This window comes from Sitophilus oryzae, unplaced genomic scaffold, assembly GCF_002938485.1.
Source record: "Sitophilus oryzae breed Bouriz unplaced genomic scaffold, Soryzae_2.0 scaffold_857_pilon_pilon, whole genome shotgun sequence".
NCBI classification, from domain to species: Eukaryota; Metazoa; Arthropoda; class Insecta; order Coleoptera; family Curculionidae; genus Sitophilus; species Sitophilus oryzae.
The window spans coordinates 2252669-2280023 of record NW_022147480.1 but is presented as its reverse complement, the minus strand read 5'-3'; the positions used below and the strand labels follow the sequence as shown (position 1 = coordinate 2280023).

Sequence of the window (27355 nt, the reverse complement as noted above, 5' to 3'; positions counted from 1 at the left end):
AGCCATGGAAACAAGTTTAATCGTCTTTGCTCTCAGAAATGTGAAGCTATTTATGATATACGCATATTTATGACACCACAAAACTGCAATTCTTTCCCCATTTAACCGACTCTCTATCTCCAGTAGTTTCCGAGATACCCATAGAGAACATCGTAGGAAACTCACCCTGTATAATATACATACGTGTAGTAAACCGATCATTTATGAAATTCACTTAAAATTAACTAATTATATATATTTTTATGCACTTTTGATTTTATTTACTACTTGTCAAAGATTAGATGTCAAAGAATATACATAGATACGTCAATTTGACTTACCTGCTTCCAGTACCGCATAGGAAGTTTGAGTTAATAAACAATAATTATTATAACTCATCTATTTTTATTAGAATTATATATTTTTATAACAATTTTAATGACTACCAACATTTATTGACAACCGACAATTACTGAGTCTATCCAAATCATATTTTCACACGTAATTATTGATATCCACTGCAAATAAAGTGACATACTAGACATTATTGAAAAGAAATTCAACGAAAAATAGTGTAGAAAACAATATAATAATAAAAAAAATAACAACAGTTTTAAGGTATTAGAACATCAAACAAAATAAGACAAAATAAAAAAAGAAGTTAAAATAGAACTCTGCCTACGATCAAAAATATTTATGTCCATTCATACTCTTACAACAAACAAATTCAATCTAATTCGTTTAGAAAATATACCCTTCGAAAACCCGAATAATAAATAAATAAACGAAATACACACAAATAACCCAGACATAAAACATACAATTTTAATGACATTATATAACCGAAAGGAGAAAAAAACAAGCCAAAACCGAATTGGGAGTGAAAAAAAAGTGAGCCAGCCTCAAATCAAACTAAAAGCCACCTTGTTCATCCCTCTCCGCCTCTCCAGGACAAACTCCCCCATAGAAATGAATAGACAGGGGAAACCACGAACATTAAACAATATGGACGGCAAAACTTAATGGCCACATGGTACCTAGATATGTTAAAAAATATACTTCGGAAATAAAATAACTATAAGCGATACCAATTAAATTTTTAGTTACGTCATCGAGGGCTCGATTATTAAATTCATTGTGGCCCACCATGGACATATTCGGCGCTGGGCTGACTAACTGGAATTTAAATTTCTACTAATGTGAAAGTAGGCAACGCTGTGCCGGTCAAGTTTATCACGTGACTAAAATGTTATTTGGTATGATATATATGTAATGACGCACTGTATTCAAATTTAGTAGTGTTAATTGTAGTACTAATAAGCCAATTTAACCTTAAATAGGTTAAAATTGTTACGACATGGAGAGTGTTACAAAAATTATGTCTGGCAATTAAAAACTTCTCTTAAAGAACATAAAGATTACACAAGTTTACAAATTCGGGTCAACTTTTGGACCTGAGCTGATGAAAACGATTTTTAACGTTATTTGAGGCTCTGAACTCAGATCTTCAATCCGTTTGTCAAGATTGGTTCTAGTTTTCGAGTTCGCGCATGGCAGTTGCACTGACAACAAAATGTGTCCTCTGTACCACTTGTAAACCCACAGGACGTTTTACTGCCACCTCTTCACATTAAACTTGGCCTTATTAAGAACTTTTTCAAAGCGCTCAATCGCGAAGGACCGGCTTTCCAGTACTTCGCCAAGTTGTTTCCAAAACTGTCATACGCAAAAATCAAAGAAGGAATATGTGTCGGCCCTGATATTCGAAAACTAATGGCTGAGACGCAACGTTTACAAAATGTTTAACGCTTGATCAGGCAGCAGCATGAGCATCGTTTCAAAGTGTTGTTCACAACTCTCTCGGTAATCCTAAATCACCGGATTACAAGCAAGTAATCGACAATTTGTTGCAAAATTACCACAAGTTTGGAGCTGCAATGTCTCTCGAGATACATTTTCTCCATTCACATCTTGATTTTTTTCCACAAAACTTGTGCAACACGAGCGACGCGCGACGAGCAAGGAGAGCGGCTACACCAAGATATACGAAAATCGAAAGGCGATACCAAGGATTTTGGGACGAAGGCATGATGAGCGATTACTGTTGGACCCTAATCCGTGAAACAGATCCCAAGCAGTATAAAAGACTCAGTTCTACCTCTGTTCATTTCCGATTTATATTGTTTAATTCAATAAATGACCGTTAACGGTCAAAAAATTGTTTCGGCTGTAGGTTCTCCGACTTATAATTTGGCAAAATGGTTATCAAGGGAGTTCGAAAATTTACCTGATCATGAACCTTCTTTCTCAGTTAAAAATAATATTGAATTAATTAACAAAATTAAAGATATAACATTGTATGAAGGTGAAATTTTGGTCTCCTTTGATGTATCTTCGTTGTTCCCAAGTGTTCCAATTCCACATACTTTAGGCTACTTGAAGGAATTACTGAACGCAAATGGTCTCGACAACAAAACTGTGATCGAATATATTGAGCTTACATCGTCATGTATGAAACAAAATTGTTTTCAATTTAATAACAACTTTTTTGAACAGCGGGAAGGTACAGCAATGGGTAATCCGTTGTCTCCATTTTTGGCTAATTTATTCATGAGCAGGTTTGAAGTGGAGGCTAAGAATCAGTTTGAGTATTTTCCAAGAGTATGGTTTAGGTATGTGGATGATATTTTTGCTGTTTTTGACACACATTCAGATACCATAGATAATTTTATTTCTAAGTTAAATAATCGTTTTCCTTCCATTAAATTTACGCATGAAATTGAGAACGACAGATTACCATTTCTAGATGTATTAGTTATTAGAAATACTAATACTTGCCTGGAATTTGATATCTATAGGAAAAATACCACCACACGCAGATATATTCCTAATAAATCACACCATAGTGTTGAACATAAAATGGCTAGTTTAAATTTCTTAGTTCATAGATTACTTAGTTTTCCACTTTCCAACGAAAGATATGAAATAGAAAGAGATTACATTGGGAATGTAGCTGAGTGTAATGGATATTCTCCTTCACTAGTTGATAAATTAATTAGAAAACGTAGGTATATGTTAATGATTTCTGAAAATTCGACTTTTCAAGTGGAGAAAGATACGTCTAAATATTTTTCAATACCGTTTGATAGAGAGTTATCCCGTGGTCTAAAAGGAATTTTTAAGAATGTCAATTATAAACTTGTGTATAGTGCTAATAATACATTACAACAATTATTCGGTACTCCAAAGGATAAAACACCTCCACTGGAAAGGTCGGGTATTTATGAAATTTCTTGTAAAGATTGTAATCAGAAATATGTTGGGCAAACTAGAAGATCAATATTAACTAGATTTAAAGAACATTTAGCTCAGATACGATATGGTCGACCGGATAAATATTGCGTTGCCGAACATATTGTTGATCAAGAACATTGTATAGATCTTAATAATTTAAAATTAATTAAACAAGTCTCAAATTACAGTCAATTAGATGCATATGAAAGCATCAGAATTAATAAATGTAAAGATAGTATGAACAGAGACAACGGTCCAATTCCTTCAAGTTCTTTGTTCCTACTACTCTAGTAGCGGAAATCTAACTGTTGCGCTCAGTGGGCTCTGACTTGGTTAGCTAGATTTTGCCACGCCCACTCGGTGCCTACTGAGCAAGTATATAAACGCTCAACTTGTAGATTGTACTTTAGTTTATAATCATCTGCTGATGATGCTAATATGGTTAGCGAAACGCGCGTCCAGTGTAAAAGTAAAAGCGTTTTGGTGTATTGTGGTGATTTAGTGTTTTATTTTGCTGTGTAACACCAAAGGTTCCAACCCTCAAATGTAATATTGTTACAATCTTAAAAAATAACTATTTTATTTTGTAGATTTTCTTACAGTGGCGAAATACCCATACCCATAGGACTTTTTTGGAGAGATGAATCCGCCACAGAGGTATAGACATTTTTTTTCTCCATTTAAGTGAATATTGATGTTCAGAATGTTGGTTCTATTACTCGCAGCCATAAATTTAGTTTTTCTAATGTGACTTTTTAAAGCCAGTCTTTGGCTTAGGCTTCGTCATTTACCGTCTCTTAATTAGGATTTGGAGATCATTTGCTTTAAGACAATAAATTAAAAAAAAAACAGTAGAAAAGTAGTATTTTATAATGGAATCTCGTTTTTCTTTAAGAAAAGTCTGTTGGTACTCTTTCTGTCCATTATTTTTATATAACATCTATGGTTGGCGACTCGGGGATGGGACATAAAACACAATGGCTCGATAAGTTCAAGGTCACATTACGGCGGCTGCCAGACAACCCCGGCGCTGGTTCGATGGGGAACAAAGGGGGCAGAGGAAGGGGGGAATTGGGGAAAGTCACGTGACGCCCCTTGACGTCCCGGCGCCGACGGCATGCGGGTGGAGGGGGGAAGTTTGGGTTCGCGCCAGACGTTTTCTGCTATATATAATATACATATATAGGGTCTTACTACAGTGCATCTATAGATAGCCAGATATAGTTTGTACAAAGACACAGGGAAAATTCAGACAGACAATATTAGAAGAAAGGCAGATGCCATAATAAATAATTTTCAACTGTCAAGGATTTTGTCGTTGGGCAAACAGGGTGAGTCTTAACTAAGTGCAAATAATTTTAGGGGTAGTATATTTCGAGCCCAGAAACACGTCTGTCAAGTTTTTTTCATTGTGTGTTTTTATTTCATGTTGTTGAATATCATGCTCCATATCCACTTTTTGTTTTTGTAGTAATAATTTATTGTTATGAGCTACGAACATTATTTTATCGGCTCTTTGCGCAGTTAAGCGATTCCTTTTTTTAGTATAGATAAAACTGTAAGTACTGAAACTTCTCTCTGTGGCTGCAGATGACGTTGGCAAAGACAGCAGAGCAACAGCTAAATATTTTTACACACTGCTTGCCACCAACTTAGACAGTCTACATTTTTAACTGACATCCAAACGTAGTCGAGAGCCCATAAACCCGATTTGGCGCAATAATTTGTTACATCTGTAAAAATGGCTTATTATTGACAAACTGAGGATGATTGTTGTTGATATTGTTGATAAATTCCATAGCAGTTATGTGTTCTTCATTGTTAAGGGTGCTCTCCCAGGAAACAGGGATCCAAGAGATTCGCGGCAAAATGCATTGGTCCAAGAGCCATACGTTTTTTATTTTGCAAGGCGGAGAAGCATTCTTTTTCTTCCGACTTAAGAATCGGCATACTTGATACACTTTTGTTAAATTTTTGTCCAATGTCTTGAATTTTGAAAATAAATTTATTGCAAAATTCGGATTTTTGCGAATATTCGCGATTTTGGGTCCGAATATTTCTGAAATTTCCTGCAAAATTCGAATGGAAATATTCGCTACCAACATCACTAGGTATAGGTAAATGATATAAATTAACTTTTATTTCGTATTTAAGACTAACAAGACTTGGAATGACTTGAATGTAACACAAAATTGATGTTTCTCACGCATGTAATCATATTATGAGTACAGTTCGCAAGAACCCCACTACAATACTATTGCGCTCCGCTGAATAATATTCAGTGCATCTCTAAAGAATTCAACAAATACGTTTTATTTTTAACAGCTCCTTTTTAACATAATCAACTTTTAAGCTTCATTTAGAACCTCGCAATTAGTGGAATAATTAGTGGTTTCAATTTTATTACACTTTTTAGTTCACGATCATTTACAATGTTTAAAAAACAATTAAAATTAATAGAATATCCTAGCAACAATTTGCGTTAGTCAGTTGTATCCATACAGAAAGCCTAATATTTAGCTTATACAACAATCAACTTTTGATTTATAACCACAATTTCTCTTGACGGAAGATAATCAAAGGCCAAAATGACATTTCTCTCAAATTTTGAAGTATAATCAGTGGAAAAGTTAAAAGTTTGATAACTTTTTCTACTAATTGAAAATGTCTACCACTAATTTTGACGTTCTGAATGCTTACATTGAAATTAAACGAACAAACTTCTACGCTAATTGAAACCACTAATTGCGAGGTTCTTAAAATTTCGAGATTTATAAAATTTACCTGGAAATTCTTACATATCCCTGACCACTATATTACAACCTATATAGACCATCCCTGTATTTAACACTCCCCTTCAAGTCACTCTCACACCGATCAGTTCACCAAACGATACACACAAAAACCGACGTTTGACACTGACAGGTCGCATCCGTCAGACAAACGCACCGCGCCAACTAAACGGAGATTATTTTTCGCGTCGAGGTTTTGCACGAGAATTCCCAGAAATTTCCTGAGAACGGTCGGCGTGGGTTCACGTTTTACAGCGGACGTACGGTCGCAGGCAATAAAAATACCGACGTACAGGCCTGCTGGCTTGCTCGCCTGCTGCCGCTGCTGCCTCTCCTGACCTATGATGTTGCGGTAGACACACGAAAAAGGAACCACTGGCTAAGGCCTGGCACACACCACGCTTATCTTCTTCATCAATTAGGGGAAATATTAACTATAGTTAGTCCAACGAGCAGTACGTAGTTTATTTCTATGTTCGGTTTATTTTAACGTTGAGTACGGGACTATTTCTGGGTAATTTATGTCTTCCAAAATAAAGTATTCGGTTTTGTTTAAATTAAACGTGTTACAAAATTTTTATGATATAAAGAGTACAAAAGTTAATAGATACAGTAATGTTACATGTCACTAAATATCAAAACTATTATCTGTGGTCTGTGGTCGCATGTGAAGTTGGCAACAATAAAATAACTCTCCACCACAGAGACATGTATTCCGCTACAGATCCGTAATCCTTGACATACTCCCCACCTTGAAAGGACATTTTCCTTTCAACATCCACTTTCATCATCGAAACATAGATGGAGGGAATGTATCTTGAAGTGACTTCCTATTTTGCTTGATTTGGCAGAGGACACAGCTTCACACATGAACGTTTGATTGTACCGGTGCTGGTTTTCACTGTAGCTACACGAACAGTTCCATCTTTCCCTGGGCGGACTTCTATAACTCTGCCTAAGGACCATTTTAAAGGGGGTTGGTTTTCTTCTTTAATGACCACCAAGTCATTAATCTTAATGGGGTTCACTTTTTGCTGCCATTTGGACCGCTGTTGGAGCTCGGAAATATATTCTAACGACCACCGGGACCAAAAATGTTGTTGTAGCTGCTGGATTCGTTGATATGTTGATAATCGGTTTTCAAGGTATTCTACGAGATCTCGTTCAGGTAATGACGTTAATGGTCGGCCGATTAAAAAGTGAGAGGGAGTAAGAGGTGTTAAATCTGAGGGTTCGTTGGATAAAGGGCTCAAAGGGCGAGAATTGAGAACAGCCTCAATCTGAACTAATAGCGTGTAAAATTGTTCAAAAGTTAGTAATGCATTACCCGCTACGCGCTTTAAATGACATTTGACAGATTTAATTCCTGCCTCCCATAAGCCTCCAAAGTGAGGTGAGCGAGATGGAATGAAAGACCAGCTAACTCCTTCATTTTCTATATGTTCAGACAAAGATTTATTATTTTCTTGTAAGAAATTATATAAACGTTGCATTTCAAAATTAGCACCCACAAAATTTGTGCCGTTGTCTGAAAACATTTGAATCGGTTTTCCACGTCGAGCAATAAAGCGTTTAAATGATGCTAAAAATGCTTCCTTAGTTAGATCAGAAACAAGTTCGATATGTATGGCCTTAGTCACAAAACAAACAAATAAAGCAATGTAAGCCTTTGTAATCTTGCAGCCACGTCCTTGCCTGTCCTTTACTGAAAATGGCCCCGCATAATCTACTCCTGTTCTATAGAATGCTGGGGCTGGTGTAATTCTATTTTTTGGTAAATTTCCCATTAGAGGAACACTTGATTTCGGGTGCGTTCTAAAACATTTAACGCATTCTCGATATATTTTTCTTGCTAAATTACGTCCTCCTAGGGGCCAATATGATTGACGAATTGATGCTAAAAGGTGTTGAGGTCCGCAGTGTAATAAACGCCGGTGTTCCCTATCAAATAGTAATTTAGAAAATATATGTTTCGAGCTTAAGATAATTGGGAATTTTCGGTTGAAGTCCAGATCTGCATTACCTAATCTACCACCCACTCGCATTATCTTGTCCTTGTCAAAGAATGGCTGAATATGGGATAATCTTCCTCTTTTAATTTGAATGATGAAAATAAAAAGACAATTTTTTTAGTTTTAATGTATTAGTGGGAAAGTTCTGTATGACCAGTTAAAACAAGCACTTAGCTGTCTGGTCATAGTGAGCGTAAAACTACTAAGAAATCATATATTATTTAAGTATAGAAAAACAGTATTTTTAAGATAACTAATAAAAGACTATAAGGAATTACTTACAATTATGTTACATGTAAATATATAAAAACTTAACCACTAATAGAAAAGTAAATAAAATTATTATATAGGTACTAGTTACCTTGGAACATTACTTAACATATTACATAATTACTAGATATACATATATTAATACAATAAATACATTAATATGCAGAATGTTGAATAAGATCTCTTCAAAAATCTAACTCTCTTCCTTTTTATTTATAATTGGAATGTGTAAATCAGCATCTTCAAAATTATCTAAATTTTCCCGTAAACCAATATTATGAAGAACAACTTTTGCACAAATAATAGCAACAGTTGTTTTGTAAACCTCGGAGACATGGAAGACGTTTTTTCCAAGTCCCAAATAGCCTTTCAAAATTTCGCATTCTTCTATGGGCAAAGTTATATCTGGTTTCTTGTTGATTATCTAGCTGTAGAACAGGAGTCAATAGAAATGGCCTACATCTATATGCATTGTCTCCAAGAAGTAAACCAGGAATATCACTCCTTTCCATTAGCATTCTTAAATTACTTGGATCGAATATAACACTATCATGACTTGGACCCTGGATATCGAACTATAATATCCATAATTTCCCTTTTGGGACCGGAACAATTAGACCTAAAAAAACTTTTGCGATTTTGAAATACTTCCACATTATTGCATTATTCTTGATTACCTGGCTTATTGTAGGTTGGCTAACACCACACAAATCTCCATTTACCATCTGAAAATTACAAGTCGCATAAAACCGTAAACAAATTAGTAATTGAATAACGGGGAGAATGGCTAAACCCCGATTGGTAGGTTTTTGCAAGTCTTCAATTTATAAGAGGTAAAAGAGTTTCTGTAATTGTAGCCTTGTTAAACCTATATCGGTATAAATCCCCCTCGCTAAACATTTCTATTGGATTTCCTGCATCCCGTATATATCTTTTTGGAACTCGAAGACGATTTTCTTCTTCCACATGGTCCAAAATATCCTCAAACTCTTCTAACATATTCAAAACTGTTTAATCAGACAAAACGGATTTACAAGGGATTTACTTTGTTTACAAAAAAAGTTGGGTTAAGAAACTATCCACAGATCACATAAACTATCCAAAATGAAAATCGCAATCTCCAAAATGACGTTTGCTCGTGTATTCTGTGGATTCCGCTCTCAAGAGCTCAAGACCGTCTTGGCGTCTCGAGACGCAACTATAAATACGGGCCTTTTAGTCTTCGGCCCAAAAATACTCCTATTAGTATTTCAGCTTTGGTTTTACCATTAAAAGTAACCAGTATACCATTAAAAATGACCATAAGTCATATAATTCAGCGAACGAACAGTATTCGTGAAGAATCAAAATACAACTTGTAAAAACAATATCAAAATCGAAAGAAGAATTAAAGAAAAAATTGTTAAAAATTTTAAAATTTTTTAAATTTTTAACTTAAAAACGTTAAACTTAAATTTTGCCTATTGTCCTAATTGTGTGTTGTTTTTATATTAGAAATTAAGTAATATGCGCCCAAAAACACAAGCACATTTAATTTTGATTTATAAATGTGAACACTATTATATCAAATCAATTAAAACAAACTATTCTAATTTTACACATCAGGTCTTAAGGAGCTGATTTTATAATGAACGATTTTATCACAATTAACCTCTCCTATCTCTAGCCCTCAATTTCCATTCAAAATTAGACTTTTTCAACCGTACATATGCATAGATTATGCCAAAACAAGACCATTAAATCGCATGATAGCCAAATATATTAAAACAACTTTAATGATCAGACGATTTAATCAGTTATTAATATAACATCGTCAAACTTCATTTAAATTTATTTACTGGAAAAACATAATGCAAGATTCGTCTACAAAAAAGTAGCTATTTCCGGAATAATATGCACATATATTATTGAGAGATGCGAAAGTTCAAGATAAGAAGGTTCAAAAGTTTTCCCTCAAGAAGCCAAAGAAATAAAAATAGTATAGCAATAAATAAACATATATCTCTAAAAACTGGAAGGCGCGATTTTTAAATTCATTGTTGCCAACCTTAGACAAGGAAAGAGAGGGGACAGGTAACACGGCAGCTGAAAGTGAGGCCACTTGTCACCACGCGAAATTCTCCAATGGCGTAGCATCAGAAATTAGCTTCTACCTAGACGATAAAACATATTTATTAAAACGTTAACTAATATATCGTTTATTTTTGAGTAATGCATATACATTTTTGTATTTTATAGTCTCACCTTTATAATATTAGAATATTTAAGCCGATAATGCAAAATTTATTTAACAGTCACAGTGAACTGATCATCAAGACAATTATTTATTTATTAACGTGTGTATAATGTATAATTAATAAAAAATAATGTAAATATATATATATATATATATATATATATATATATATATATATATATATATATATATATATATATATATATATATATATATATATATATATATATATATATATTTTAAACGTGTATATACATATATACCGTATGATCGAAAAGCAACGGCATCCTGTTTGTTTGGAAATGACGATCGATGACATTCCCCATATAATTCTACATATAAAATGACATAAAAACTATATAAAATGACATCGAAAAAAGAGTGAGAGGAATGTTATCGACAGTCACTTACAAGCCAACAGGACGACGTTTTTTTTCGATCATACGGTATAATAATTAATCTAGCCAATCCCCTTCCCACTTGCCTACGGATTCAATGAATAATGTAATTTTTAATATTTGTTACCTTCAATCAAAAGAATATCCTAATTTTCCGCAAAAAAAATAAACAAATATTCTAGAAGCTTTCTGTTATTTTATTTATTTATTTTTAAATTTTTATTAATTACTCACTGAATAAACTACCGTATGATCGAGAAAAAACGGCGTCAAAGGCGGCTTAGGAATGACTATCGATGCTATTTTTGACGAGATAGAACTCTAGACGTCAGTTACTGAGAATTGACATAAAATTTGTCAAAAATTAATACCTTATATAGAAAAACCAGAAAAGAATAGAAAGTTTCCAGAAACACATATCTATTTCCAAAAATTGTTTTTTCAAATGTTGTGTTGATCTGCACCAGTTCTACTCAATAAAAAAATCGATATTAAATCATCCTTAATGCAGTAAACGCCTTTTTTCAAAATAAAGAAGAGTAAGGCCAGTAAGACTAATCCCATCCAAATCTCGTCGTCCGACAAGCCTCCGACCCCCTCCGACCGAGATATTTAGACAAAATTTTTCATTATTGTGCTGTTAAAATGTACGGATTAGCCTTTATTATTGTTTCATACAATAATTCAGACCGTTCAGATTTACTATTGCATTGATTGTAGCTGTAAATAAAAATGTGTGTTTAATACCAGTAAATAATCCGTTAGTTGATGAAAGAAGTATCGTGTTTATCGACAAAATTAATTGTAGGCTTTTAACTTAAATTAATATGGTTATATTTTACAATATTCAACTCATAATTGTTGATACTTCTGGTGGATGATGTTCAATTTATACATATATAAATTATAAACAAATCAAATTGAAGTACTAGAAACAATAAGGTGAGATAGTAATTTTTCCGAAATCCCTGTATTATTACTTTTTTACTTATAGAGTATCTGTTCCTGTGTATGCCCAAGTTTCTGTTTTCCAAGAAGCATATTAATTAAATGAACAAAACTGTGTCCAAGAAATAATCTATTGCATAGAGGATTTAATGAAAACAAAATTGCTGATGCTGTAATCACAAAGTTCCATGCAGGAATCAATGGTTATTGCTAAAAATATGTTATTGGTGTATTGTCAATTTTACTACTTATATATTACGTTATTTAATCTTGAATTTTAGGCTGGTAAGTCATTTATTTGTTATATACATAACTTTTAACGTAACTACTGGTAGATTGTAGGAAATAATATACACTTTGGAACAATTGAAGTAAATAAATGAATTAATATAATACATACATCAAAGTAATGTATAATTTTGGAAAAAGCTGTATTAATCACTTTTCGAAAATCATAATTGTTTTTTTAGTAAGTCGCAGAACTTAGACAAATAATTCTAGGTTTGTTATTAAATTAAATGTAATAAGTACAGATTTAGACTCTTGAACCAGGCATAGTATATTGATTAGTAGGGTCCACAGTAAAAAAATATTTTGTAATACCATTCAAAAGAAAATACAGACCTATATTATACTGTTTATAAAGTGAGTTTCATGGTAACATAACTTAAGAAAACAATTAATATGCAAATCATAAGAATAGAATCTATTAATTTAATGAACTATACCCATAGTACTCGGCAAACAGTAAACCAAACCAAAGAAACTAAGACTTACAGTGTTAGATCATGTAGTGTATAAGTATTTTAATTTTATCATTTAATAAATAAATACCTACAATAAAAAATTTAAAATGCCAATTTTTTTTATTTTAAAACAAGTGATTTAAATATGTATAAACAATTTACAATTCTTTATCATTTAATTTATTGCCCACATCTTCCGGGATTATAAGGCTAATAGTTTGCTGCTTATAGTGCCTATATCCCAAAAAAAATTAATTAGATTAATTAATGATTAAATATTCCTGTATTTTTAAATGTTGAATCTTATGGACTGAAAAAACTGCTGATGATATTTCTACTTTCACTGACTGAAGATGCAGAAACCTAGAAGAAATTCAAAAACAAATTGTACAAACAAAGTCAATATCGACAAAGCTTTGATTACAGCATCACCTATTTGGTTTTCTTTAAATCCTCTATACAATAGACTATTTCTTTGACATAGTTTTGTTCATTTAATTTGTTTCTTAGAGGTTATACACAGGGGTAGATATTCTATAAGTAAAAAAGTAATGTATAAGTAATAATACAGATTCTTAAAAATATCTCACCCTACCGTTTCTGTATTTCAATTTAGTGTGTTTATATTTTATATTATGTCATGTATAAAAATTCAACATCATCCACCAGAAGTATCAACAATTATGAGTTGAATATTACAAAATATGACCATATTAAGCAAAATTTAAAGGCCTACAATTAACTTTGTTGATAAACACGATACTTCTTCCATGAACTAACGGGTTATTACTAGTAATTGAACACACATATTGGTTTACAGCTACAGTATTAGTAAATCTGAAGGGTCTAGTCTGTATTAGACAATTACAAAAGGATAATCCATATATTTTAACTAATAGAATTTTAACTAGTAGAATAATCCAATTTTTGTTAACTCTAGACGTTATCGAAATGTCTGGGACTGGGACGGGCGATAGTCATGGGGCGATAGTTAGGTCAGAGCCTTTTTGATTTTTTCTCTTCTTTACTTTTAAAGACGCATTCTGTATTAATTACGATTTACTGGATTTACCTAATATAGATTTTGTATTAATTAGAACTGGTATAGTTCAAATTATCAGAAAAAAAAATTTTTTGGATATAGATTTCTGTATCCGGAAACTTACTATTATCTTCTAGATTTTCTACAATTAGTATTAATTTTAATTAAAATTTAATTTTTTTTGAAGATCTTTAAAGCGAAAAGAAGAAGAATTTTAATTAACTAAAAAAATCAAAATAAAGTTAATTAACTTTGAGCAGAGTTCGACCTCGTCAAAAATAGCATCGATAGTCATTCCCCAGCCGCCTTTGACTCCGTTTTTTCTCGATCATACGGTATTATTATACACCTAAACTAGCAAATTTTTTGAAAGGATATTTAAAAAAATAATGCAATAAGTAGCCCACCACAAGTTTGTCCACCCCCAGCAAATCTTGGCAGGTAAATTTAAGTTTTATGTAACAACTATACATATAGATTTTTTATAACCAACATTTTTAATGTTTTTTTTTATAGTTTACAATTATTATTTTACATTATTGATAACAATACTTTATACATTTTTTTACATGTAAAATATATAAACAAATATTTATTGCAGAAATTGTATTTCTCTGATTATAACACCCTACGTCACTGGAGAAATTCTGTCTGAGTAGCATTATTTATAGTTTCAAACATTAATTATAATATAGGATATTGAAAATACTACTTGGAATTAATAAAAACAGTTTGCTTTGGATGTGGTACAAGACATATTAAAAGCATTTTACATATTTTTACTGCTATAATGAAAAAAATGTACATTTTATGACTACATAGCATAAGTTGTGTATCAACTTTTACCTGTAAAATGTAATTCCAGTCATTTTTTTCTCGCTTCAGCCTTTGCAGCCATACGCCGAATATCTCACCATACTAAACAACACAGTTTATAAATTTAAAACAAAACAGTATTCACAAAAAACATAAAAATTCGCTTGGTGTCACCTCGAAATCTTGTCACCAGTATGGCCGCTGATCAAATTTTGGCCTCGAAAATTTTTCACTGGAGAATATGCGTGTTAACTGTCCCAGCATATATTAACTTCGGCAGCATATTCAGCAGATAAGTAAAGAAGTTCGTATACATATATGTTCTAAAATGCTTAGTTTCAGAGATACAGGGTGTAGAAGTTTCATTTTTATTTCGATTTTTTCTAAATAACTTCTGAAGTAACGTCAATATTTGGATGAAAATTGGTGTCCTGGGAATTTTTTGACATGAGAAAGTTGATTTTCATGCCAATATGACTCCAACTAGTAGAGAGCTCCACATACATGTGTTTTAACTGTTTTGAAGCGTAATAACTTTTTGTGCGTACCTGTATAAAACTACCGAGTGAAAAAATATACATCTCTGTGCCTTTTTACCGTTCTCAAGATATTTAGAATGGAAATAGCCAATACATGTCATTATTGACAAAAAATAAACACGTTGAGTAGATAGATATTTAGGCCGCCACACACTGGCGTGGATGTGTGTCATACACGAATGTCATACGTGTATGAACTACATGTGTGCGAATATGCTCTTTGCCACAGAACAGCATGATTGAGTGTCAATCATACAGTTTGATTGTGAACGCTGTCTGTTGAAGACGATTTTCTGTATTTATCAGTGGCGTATGCATGCATTATTAAAAAAAAGAGAAGCAAATTTAAAAAACATCATCAGTTCCTTACCACAAAACCTCCCTCTACGAAACATCTTTCAGTTATTCGGTCTCAACGATCTATGCTCAGGCACCAACTCACTTAAGGAGTTTCACGAGTATTTCGTTCAAGACCATGGCTCGTTCATGGCTTTTCGAAGAGCAATGCAAAGATGTATAAATGAGTGTATTTGTATTGTTATATTATAATCGTTGAATTATAATTTCGCTCCATTTTCCACTGAATTTGTTTTATTCTGTTATGTTCATATCATTGTGTTTATTATATCATTACTTCTCTTGTATTTATTTTTGTGGGAAATAAAGACAATTACATACATACATAATCAAACACGTACCCAATGGGTAAAGGAATGGCTTTTAAAGCTCAGTTTCTTGATCGTCAGTGTTGCTGACTGATATTCGAGGAACTTCTTGATCTTTGCAAAATAAGTGTAAGTCGTAATACCATAGGTGCGTAACGTATATTTCATCTGTTCCTGCTCCTGAACGTTATGATTCTTCGATGTTTTTAATTTCTCTTCGGAAACTTCCACGAATACTATTTATTTTAGCCTTAACGCTTTTTTTTGTTGAGGTTGGTTCAACCGTTCAACCTCTTGTAGCTTTTTCAGTAATGTTCCATACGCTGCATCTTTTTTTGTTCTATTCATATATTCTTTACATTTAGTTTTCCACAAACACGAGAAACTTTTATAAAGTTCAATAAACTCCCTAATAAAATCTTTTGAATAGCTTCTTAAATCAGACATTTGGAAGGAAATAGCACGATTGATACAAATCTAAAAAATTTGGTCGAGACACGGGATCTAAAAATAAACCGACATACATGTATGTATGTTGATGTTTGCGCGTTGATGAATTCAATTCCGAACAGAAAACTTGTGCGACGCACATGTGTGTCAAATTTTAACCACACACTAGCGAATATCAACGCACAGGCATGAATGAAGTTCTTGAATGACACACATCCCCGCCAGTCTGTGGCCGCCTTTTCACTGAAATATATATTTGGGAAATTTTTATTTTTTTTTAATTAACCATACATTTTTCTGCAAAAAATGACGATAAAACAGTTTCTATTGAACTTTTGGCACAAAAACATTTCAAATTAGTTAATTAAATTAGTAATAGTTTCAAGTTATTAGACTGAAATCATACAGTCTAATAACTATTTAGTCAACATGTTTAATTTATGTCAATGATGACAGGTATTGATAATTTCGATTCCAAATATCTCGAAAACCATTATTCGTAGCGATTTTTACCAAGAGGTCTTTTTCACGTAAAAAACGTCGTAAATATATATTTTTTTACTCAGTAATTTTATACAGGTAAAAACGAAAAGTTATTACTCTTCAAACCAGTTAAAAAATACGTAGGTGGCGCCCTCTACTAGTAGGAGTCATATTGATATCAAAATCAAATTTCTCATGCCTAAAAACTTCCAGACACCAATTTTCATCCAAATATTGACGTTACTTCAGAAATGATTTGGAAGAAATCGAAATAAAAATGAAACTTCTACACCCTGTATCTCCGAAACTAAGCATTTTAGGACATATATACATTTATACGAACTTTTTTACTTATTTTTATATGCTGCCGAAGTTTCCGGAATACAGTTCAACCCTGTATACTACGGACAACCCTGTATACTTTTGTGGCGGGTTCGTTTCTTGAATGGCTCTGAATTATGATAAAAATTTTAGTCTCAACAAATATTTTTCAAATTTGTAAAAAATACGCAGGTTAATCAAAACAAGCAACAATTTGGAACTTGACTTATTAATTTACATTTATTACGAAATAACATATTTTAATTAACAAAAAATATTACTAATAATGTTAATAGCACCATATAATTTAATGGTACTAAATTAAAAAAAAAACTTTTTATTAGAAATAACACTCCAAAGTATTTATCTGCAATTACTTTAGCATTTATTTATAATACTATATAATTCTGTTAGCAACAACAATAACAACAAATTAAAAAGAAAAACGCGAACACCACATCGCACCAAGTAAACAAATTTTATTTTCGAGTGTACTTTTCGAGAGATAGCGGCTGAAAAAAATGACAATCTAAATATTTGCTGGGTAATTACGAAATAACACGATTTTATTCTGTAATCTCGCCCAAATAAATTATATTTTATTTCTATATAATTTCGGAAATATTATAAACCAAAATAAATAAAATGCATTCTTTTAATATATTGCGGTTTCGCTGCAAAATAAAATTCGCAGATCAAAAGTCTTACTGATTGCAAAATTCTTTTAAAATTAATCAATGAAAAATAAATATTGATTCTAGTAATTAATGGAAACTGCATTGCCTCACCGGATACCAAGAAATAAACAAAAACACAGGAAATCATAAGATACCTATTTTTTTTTCTAACATACAAGATTAGAGGAAAGTCTATACTTATTATTATTACAAAAAAACGTTTAAAAACTCTATAGTTGGAACATTAAAACAATGCTTTTGCCTTTGGTCCTAGTCAACAGACCCTAATAAAGCTTCATTTTCATGTGTAAAACTTGGAAAATAAGTTTGTTATAATAATAGCTCTTATTTATTCGCTATTCTAAAATGACTAGAAACATGTAACATGTTATCTAACTTTGATATATAGCAGTGTTATATAGCAAGTGTGGACCGTCCTTAATAAAGAATATGCATTCCTTCGGAAACTCTTTTCTATTTATCTATCTAGTAATGCTAAAACACTCTATTTGAAAGTCGATTAGAGAAAATAGTATGATTAATTGGCAAGCGATGTAAATATTTGTGATCAGGTAAAATTGTGATGTAAGAGGAGGCTTAGCTTGCCGGCGGCGGGTCAGTAGTAGATGGGCCGGCCGGTCGGCTGTTGTGTTGTGTTGTAACATTGGGGGTTGCGAGTCTTTTGACTATAAAAGTTGCATATCGTTTGGCTGTAAGGCAACGGGTCTTTTGACCATTGAGAAGAAAACCTCTTGTGACGTCTTGCCTTCGAGGTTGGTCTTGAGAGTTTGAGGTCTCCCTTTTTTGACCATTGAGAAGAAAACCTCTTGTGACGTCTTGCCTTCGAGGTTGGTCTTGAGAGTTTGAGGTCTCCCTTGTCTTCTCGATTGACACGATGCGGCGTTGGGGTAGTGAGGTACCCCAATTAGCCTATTCGATTGGGATGCGAATCTGTTTAGCGGCAGATTTGCGTCCGGAGGAAGCCCCTATACTATTTCAGGTGACACTAGCTAGTTGTTGAAGATTATTAACCAATAGATCCGAAGAAGGAATTTGTCCATTATATCTGTTTATATTGTCTTTCCATTTATTTTTAAGCTTTCATAAACATCTAATTGTCTATTATTTGAGTGAGATATTTTGTCTATTATACAGGATGAGTCTTAAAGAAGTGCAAATATTTTCAGGGGTGATATATTTCGACCCCAGGAACACGTCTAAGAGTCTTTTTTTCGCAAAGAGATGTTGAAAATCGTACATTTCCTTTTAAATTTCCCTGTGTAACCCCCAATAATTTCCCTGTAACTTTTTAAAACTGCCTGTTCACCGCAAATTTTCCCACAGTATAATTTTTTAATCTCTGATATTACCATGGTTACGGCACTAAAAGGGATGCAATGTCACTTCCTACAGGACCTGTATTTTTAATTATCCATACGAGAAAATGCCACTAACAAATAAAAAATTACTGAAAGAGGGTGAAAAAGAGGTGGTTCAGAAAAGATGGGAACACAAATACCCTGTATGGTAAAGTGCAAAGATACTAGTTACCATTACCAAGATACTATGCCATTATGATTAGTTTATCGACTTCAGTATAAAAACATACCCCTTTAACCATGTTTAAATTCAATTAGAAATAACCAGAACTAAAACTTATACAATTACACCTTCGGTACTAGGATTATTACATCTCTACTTAACACATATAACGAATACACAAAACGCACGGCCCTACTGCCTACAGCGCCTCTGTCGTAAAGCAAATAAAACAGCTGAAACCACTAAATGTTTTGAAATTTTTGTGTTGTAGTAGTTTCAAAGTGTTTTTAAGTTGATACAATTCGTTTTTATTTATAATTTAAAGAAAAAAAATGCTTTAACGAAGATTCCAAGTAGATATATCAGTCAAGAGTCAACTCTCTAAAACAATAAGCCAACAAAAGCAAACTTTTACCCATATCATATAGTGACATAAAAAAGCAATAATCTTAAAGAAGGCGATTTTACCAAGATAGATTTGGTTAGTAAATGCGTACGTCTCGTGAGTACTTAAGAAAATGTAAACATATTGGTTATGTTGTGTACAGATAAGGCAGAACTTACACGTTAAAAATATAATAAGTAATAACATAATAGAATAATATCCTATTTAAATATCAGAGGTAAGTTTTTTCTTTTTATTGTGTGGGATAACAGTGCTGCTAGCAAACATTATTAAACAGGAAACGCGTCTTTGCAATGGGTGCCTTTGGCTGGCGTGTAATAAATATCTACCATTTAGGTGAAATTTTAAAATTTTCAGTTAAAAACTTTAATATTTTAAAAAGGTGACAACATCGGTAATAGATTAAAATTATAGGAACAAATTGCAGAAAAAAACCGGTGGCTCTCAATTTTAAAAAAAAAAAACAATTTTTTTTAATTTTGAAACTTAAATAACTCGGTTATTTTGGACTTATTTGAAAAACGGCAAAAAGAAAATATGTTTCTTTTATCGAGATCTACCAGCCCTAAAATATTTGCACTTATTTAATACTACCCTGCTTACTCACCCTGTATGGATGAGGTTTCTCAGGAAATGAAGATAAATGAAAAAATAACAATCTTTGGACAATCGGGAGGACGGAGAAGCAATGTCTCGAGCAACAATAAAAAATAGCGGGCCGTCATCGACGGACTATAAATCAGAAAAATTCCACTAGCAAACAATAAATAACCTGTTTTTGACAAATAAGCTTCGGACAAAAAGGCGGAACTTCATCGAGTCGAAAACTATCCAATTCTGTCGATTTTCCGGACCGTGCAATCGAGTCGATTAAGCTTCAATCGAGCCATGTTTTGTGGGTCGACTCCGTCTGCCCCCGAGCCAGCCGAGCATACGTGACTGCGGGACTTTGCAATCATAAAATTAAAATAGCCAGTTGCAGTTTAGACTTAGGTCGAATGAAAGTCAAACGCGGTTCCTATGGCCCCGAAAAAAAAAAACAACAACAAACAAATGCATCGTGAAACCGACCACAAAAATGAATCTTTTCAAATACGAGGTGTTGATATTTAATAATCATCACAGAATTTTAATAATTTTATTGATAAAGTACTCCAAATGGAAATATAGCTATTTATGTAACAAGTTGCGAAATGAATGCAAATATAAACATTTTTTAAAATGATCTGGTTTCTAAGGCATTGTTTATGCATTGTTTAATGACAAAGTTCTGTCAGGTTCAACGTCGCCCGTATTTCCTACAAAGTTTTATGAAAAAATGAGTGATAATGACGAGTCTTTGGATATTCAACAAGCTGCTGAAACTGCGCTATCCACGTTAGTGCCCGAGAAGTCGAAAAAACTTATACGAGACCACCTACAACAACTTTGAAACCTGGGACAAAGAAAAACATGTTGAGAATTTCAGAGAAAAGGTATTGCTAGCCTATTTCCTGAAGTTATCCACTACCTTGAAGCCGTCAACTCTGTAGAGTAAATATTCGATGCATGGGACAGAAAGATACGCCAAATAAGAAATTAAAAGCAGATCACGTAGAAGCAGAAGCTACCAGCATTGCCAGTACCAAAATTATTGTAGACCTGTGTTGTTAATGAACACATTTTCAAGATTATTGACTCACACTGACCTATCCCACTAAAATGAGATCTATTGATATATTTAACTAAGGCTACTAACATTTTACACCGAACAAACACAATGATGCATAAAAAGCATTACGCTATTCATTTTAATCTAGCGGGACATGAAACTATGTCATCCATGTGTCTGATTTATCGATTATTTTAATAAATTATACCTATATACCTACAACTATAAACTTCGCATGCTCCAAGGCTTCAACACAGAGGAAAACACTTAATATAATTATAAAATCGTTTAATGCCGGTATTATGAAACTGTATTATTACTCACTGATTTGAAAATTACTCTTAATATTATTTTTTTGCCATGCAAGAAAGAAAATTGAAGTAAAATAATTAATATGGGTGGTCAAAATAAGTTTATATATTTTGTGTGATTGTGATTAGTGTATTTTTAAAATAATGTTTGTTTTAAACATATTTCCTTTTAGCATTACCATCGTTTTTCGCCACATTCCAGATTTATCTTATCAAGTGTTTATTTCGAGGTTTATTTATAATATGGACACAAATATTTTTGAAGGGACATAAATAAAGAAACCAACATAAAAATTAATAATACTTAGAAGTTATTTGCTTAAGGTGAAAACTGTCGATATTCTGATTTACATTTTTACTAAATATGCCACGCGGAAAATATTTGCCTGAGGATTTACGCAAAAAAATAATCAACGCACATCAGAAAGGTGTACGGCAAATGGACACAAGCACAATGTTTAATTTGTATAAGTCTGTCATTAGCAAAACGATTTCCAATTTAAAAACTCGCAATTCCTTAAAGACTATTAAAAAAAGTGGCCGGTCAAGGAAAACAACGAAAAAAATTGAAATGATAATTAAAAGAATCTCCTAAACTAATCCGCATAAATCGGCAAATCGAATTTTGAGTGAACTACCTGGTGTCAATATAAGCTCTAAGATGATCTAAAGAAGATTAAAGGAAGCAAGATTATTTAGCAAAAGAGCAGCCAAAAAAACACTCATCAGTAAGAAGAACCAAAAGGCCCGACTTACCTTTGCAAAAAAATATTTGCACTGGTCGACGAATGACTGGAAAAAGGGCCAAGGGGGTTTTCAGATGAAAGCAAATTCAATATATTTTGATCCGATGGCATATCGTGGGAAAGATTTGATCCAAAGTATACCAAGGCCACTGTAAAGCATGGTGGTGGATCTTGCATGGTGTGGGAATGCTTCTCGGGCTATGCCATGGGACCACTACATGTAATAGAAGGAACAATGGATCGATTTATGTATTTGGACATCTTAAAGAAAGTGATGTTCCCGTTTGCTGATGATAATTTGCTTTTAACCTGGATATTTCAGCAAGATCATGATCCAAAGCATATTTCGAAAGTCTCACAAGAATGGTTTTTGTCTGAACAAATTGGACAAATGGACTTTCCTGCGTGAAGTCCAGACCTTAACCCCATTGAAAACCTGTGGGAGGAACTAGATCGCCGGGTAAGACGAAGTCACATTAGCAATAAGAAAGATTTGATAAGAATTTTGAAAGAAGCCTGGAATTTCACTGAACCAGATACCATAAGAAAACTATTGTTTCGACGTCGTGAAGTTATAGCTAATCACGGTTACTCTACCCATTATTAATCCATGCAGTTTCAATGACCAGATTGGTATACAAACTTACAAAACTAAATAAAATTGCTACATTGCGCGTCGGAAAGAATTATTTTTGGCGCGCCGTGTACACGGAGCTGCATACAAATTGCACACATAACACGCAAAGCCCAAGGTTATTCTCGTCGTTATTTTCACACATTTATCAATAAACAACTTTATCAACTGTTTCGGCGCAATTAAACAGTGTATGTCTGTGTCGTTTTTTTTTCGTCCTGTCGTATTTTTTTAGGCGACAGACGCGACGGCCGCTGGGAAAAATGCTATCGGCGACGTTGAGGAGCAGTGAAATCCGAACACCTAATCTCGCACTCGATTATAGTCCCAGTTCTAGATAAATCCATAGACGTTAAAAGTAATAAAAGTACAACTTTTTCAACAATTGAAAATATTTTAATCGATAGATCTCCTTGTAAAACAATGATGTGCAAAACATCTCCGATCTAGATATTGTGGTTCTCTAGAAATTTCTAATGCACGCTCAGCCTGGGACACCCTGTGTATTATAGAATAATGATTGTCTGAGCTTTTCTCCGGCAAGGAGAGAAAAAAGCCAGGATGGAAAGTCGTCCACCACCGGCAGGGAGCAGGGAGCTTTGCCGTTTTCGCTGGACAAGTCAAAATGGTGCTGCCAAAGGATTTCCCAGAGGTTGCACTGACCACCGACCAGCAAACGGCTCTAGAAGAGGCTATACTGGACGACGTAGTGGCGATCAGATCGCTTTCGTGTGGGCGTGATCCTCATAGATTGTGTATCTCAAGAATCGGCGAAATGGTTGGTGGAAATCGCACCTAAGCTTAAACATTGCAAGGGCCGGGACTGGTTGCAGTGAAGAGAGGAAAAATCCCTAAAGGGGCGGCCGTCACGGTCTTTCTGCCGAGAAGCAAGGGGAAAACCACCTAACCACCACCTCCCTGCTGAGCTTTGTCCAGGGTCAAAACTCCAATGTAAGGACATCGAGTTGGCGAGGACACCTCGCCAAGGGATAGAAGGTAATGAAAAAGCAAACGATCTAGCTAGAAAAGGATCGAAAACTCTACTAACATGAACATGAATACCTCAGTAGATTGAAGCTAAGATACAACGGCGCATGCATATTCTGTGGTGAAACTGGGGGAATACCAGAACACCTCATTTTTGAGTGCGCCGAGACGACAACCATTCGTGTCATATACTTTGGTACGACTGATATCGGAGATGGAGAACTAACCTCTGTAAAACCGTCTCATACACTGGCTTTTGACAAAGCCTTGACACTGTATGATGAGTTATATAACTCAAAAAAGAAGGACCCAATAGATCTATAAGGAGTTGCTACATTCTCCCAATGTATTTAGATTTAGAGCAAGTGCACAATCCTACACTATATACTCCGGAATAGTATAAAAGCATAATATTTTTATAGTAACGATCTATTGGATAGAAAACAAGCGTCCCACTCGAACGTGTCCTATGTCAATACGATCACAGTTCGGCAACATGATAAGTCAGACTTATCCATAGACATTAAAAGATAGAGATTACTGTATTTTTATAAAAAACTGCTTATCCGAAAAAGTAGCAAAATAAGCGTTCGGCATTGAACGTTTTATGTAAAACTGGCGAGGTAGTTTTACACAAATGAAGGAAATTAAAGATAAAGGACTATACTATATCCGTATTGTAGCTAGGGTTGTGCCACTTGAAAATTTCAAATGAAATTTTCATGTCGGCAACTTTTCCAATGTGAAATTTTCATATTTTAAAAAAGTGAAATTTCATTGAAATTTCAAGTGAAAGTTCAGTTCGAATTTTTCATTATGGAGGTGAAATTTTCAGAATTGTATCGTGAAATTTCAACTTACAGGTGAAATTTCAAGTGAAATTTTCATAAACCTCGCGAACTCCTTTATCGTGTTCGTATGTCGACCGTATCGACGTAAGTATCGATCGTTGATTTGCTCGATTTGCTTGCGCGTCTGAAGAGGACCGGCGCGGCGCTTGGCATTGACAAATGAAAAACCGCAGTAGATGTAGATAGATAGAGGTTATGATTTTCGTTGAAAACTTTGAATAAGAAGACTAAGGAAGGAGCATATCAAAAATCTTAGGTCCACCGTGATGGGCCTCAAATATGGCCGACTTAAATTCCGGTTTATCAGTGCCGTTCTAATTTTATTTAAAAAATGTAAAACTATGATGTAGGGTAGACGTGGGGTAGACTCAATCTTTTTTTTTATTTTACGTTGTGAATAAATGTTGGTAGTTAAATTATTAAAATTGTTATAAAAATATAAAATTCTAATAAAAATAGATAAGTTATAATAATTATTTATAACCATAAACATCCGATACGCTACTGAAGCAGGTCAAATTGACGTATCTAAATTCTTTGGCATATACTCTTTGACAAGTAGTAAATAAAAGCAAAAATGCAAGAAAAAATAATATAATTAGTTAATTTAAGTGAATTTCATAAATGATCGGTTTACTACACGTATGTATATTATATAGTCACTTACTAGCGAAAAGTTGTTCCATTATTTCACTCGATTTTTGCCGAGATCTACCGCACGCTACACAACCAACTATTTTAGAGTCTGTTTCGATAATTCGATAAGTCCCGATAGTGTCACTGTTAATTTAAGTTCTGCCACAATTTCCATCTAGATTTACTACCTTTATACAACTATCAGTAGTAAAATAAATAATAATTAACATAAAATAAGCTCCGTAAACCTTTATTGTTCCGCAATTATATCCATAGGATTAGATCCATGGGCACTAAGTCAGGCGGCCTCGAAGACCAACGGCTGGGATGTTGGTTGAGCTATTCAATTATTCTTGAAATTGGTTGCAAAAATTTGCTGATAACTTCAGCGTTCAGAGGCGGTGCGTCGTCTTGCTGGAAAAATATGTTTTCGAGTTCCATTAAGGGTATATCATCAATAAGGGGTCCAAAGCCTACTAGTTAAAAGTGGCGAACTATTAAAAATTCTGTATTTCGAAGGGGATTACAACAAAATATCAAGTGTGCTATATTTTTGGAAAGATAATTTTAAATTCTTTTCAGTTAATTAAAAATATAGAGGGTGTCCCAAATAAAAAATCAATTTTCCTGTTGATAACTTTTAAATTATTAATTTTAAAACAATTATACTTAAACCATTAAATTCTACGTAAAAAGGTGCTTTGTAAATGTTTTCATAGAAATACAAAATTTTCTATAGAAAAAAAGTTACGATTTGTTAAAAATGCATATTTTTGAAAAACACCCCGTAACTGCAAAACGGTAACAAATATTGATGTGCGGTTTTCACCATCATGTTTTTGATTAAAATTGAGCTCCAGACACTGATATTAGTTTTCGTCTATCTCCTATAGAAAAGGATGTTTCCATTTAAAAGCGTCGTATTTGACCCACCCTGTATGTATTGTGAAGAATTCTTCATTTCAATAACTTCAGCAGTGACTAGACTGGAAGACATTTAAAAACAGTCCACGTCATCAATTCGATCATCATTTCTACTTATAGACAACAGAAAACAACCCTACGCAAACACACAACTATTAATACCCACGTAAACGAAAAAATACAAAAAGAGCGGTACTATTTGTGGTAAAAAGTCGGTGTTTTGCAGTCGCACGCGCTGTCTCCCGCGTTTTTGTCCGCCAGAGGGGGTCGCTGACGATCCATTCACCACTCGTTATCCAAAGATCAGGTTTGAATTGTTGTCGCGGCCTGAAACGGGCAAATTGCACCTAAAATAAGAACGGTGGGCGTATTGGCGAGGTATTTTTGGTTCGAGGAACGCCGCGGGGTTCATTTCTAAGATGTCCGTGGTTGTAGTAAGTTGTTTAGCTCGAAATATAAGGGTTGTCTTCCATATTTTGCATATGAAGTGGTCAGAATTAAAATGGATAAAGTCCAATTCCCTACTATTTTAAAATAATGATCTTTATACGTTTATAAAATATTGTTTTTTCCAGAAGAGAAATTAATCAAGTCATACTTCACGCATTAAGCAGGTATAGCCTGTTTCTGTTTGGTTTCTGAATATTCTGTTGATTCCTTTCAAAAATGAACTGGATCAAGTTCATAAAATTTAACGCTGTGTGCGATTTTAACACACGTGCTAAAGTTTAGAGCTGATTTTTTTTTATCAAATTGATGACAATGAGACAAAGTCTGAACCAATTGCACCAACTGAATCAGACAATCAGCCATCTGAAAGGTCCGGTTCTATCGATTCTAAAAGTATAGTTTGATTTCATTATTTTCAGTACTACTCACTACATCAATAAGTTGTTTGTTGATCTCAACAAAACTGCACAAGGAAGAAAAATCTTATCATTTCATATAGACGTAACGTAACACACTCTAAAAGGCAACACATAAAAGATCTTCTACCCT

At 33.5% G+C, this 27355-nt stretch overlaps 1 protein-coding gene across 2 annotated transcripts in view; it reads right to left on the bottom strand.

The window, feature by feature from the left end:
- Window positions 1-27355, bottom strand: part of LOC115889921 (aryl hydrocarbon receptor nuclear translocator-like protein 1) — a 212014-nt gene that overhangs the window by 178787 nt on the left and 5872 nt on the right. Inside the window, exon 1 of one of the 2 annotated variants that reach the window (XM_030910020.1) lies at window positions 6058-6202. The exons of the other annotated variant lie outside the window; for it this stretch is intronic. The gene's annotated coding sequence lies outside the window, so the exon portion shown is untranslated. Of the gene's footprint in view, window positions 1-6057; window positions 6203-27355 lie in introns of those variants that run through there. 2 annotated transcript variants of the gene reach the window in all.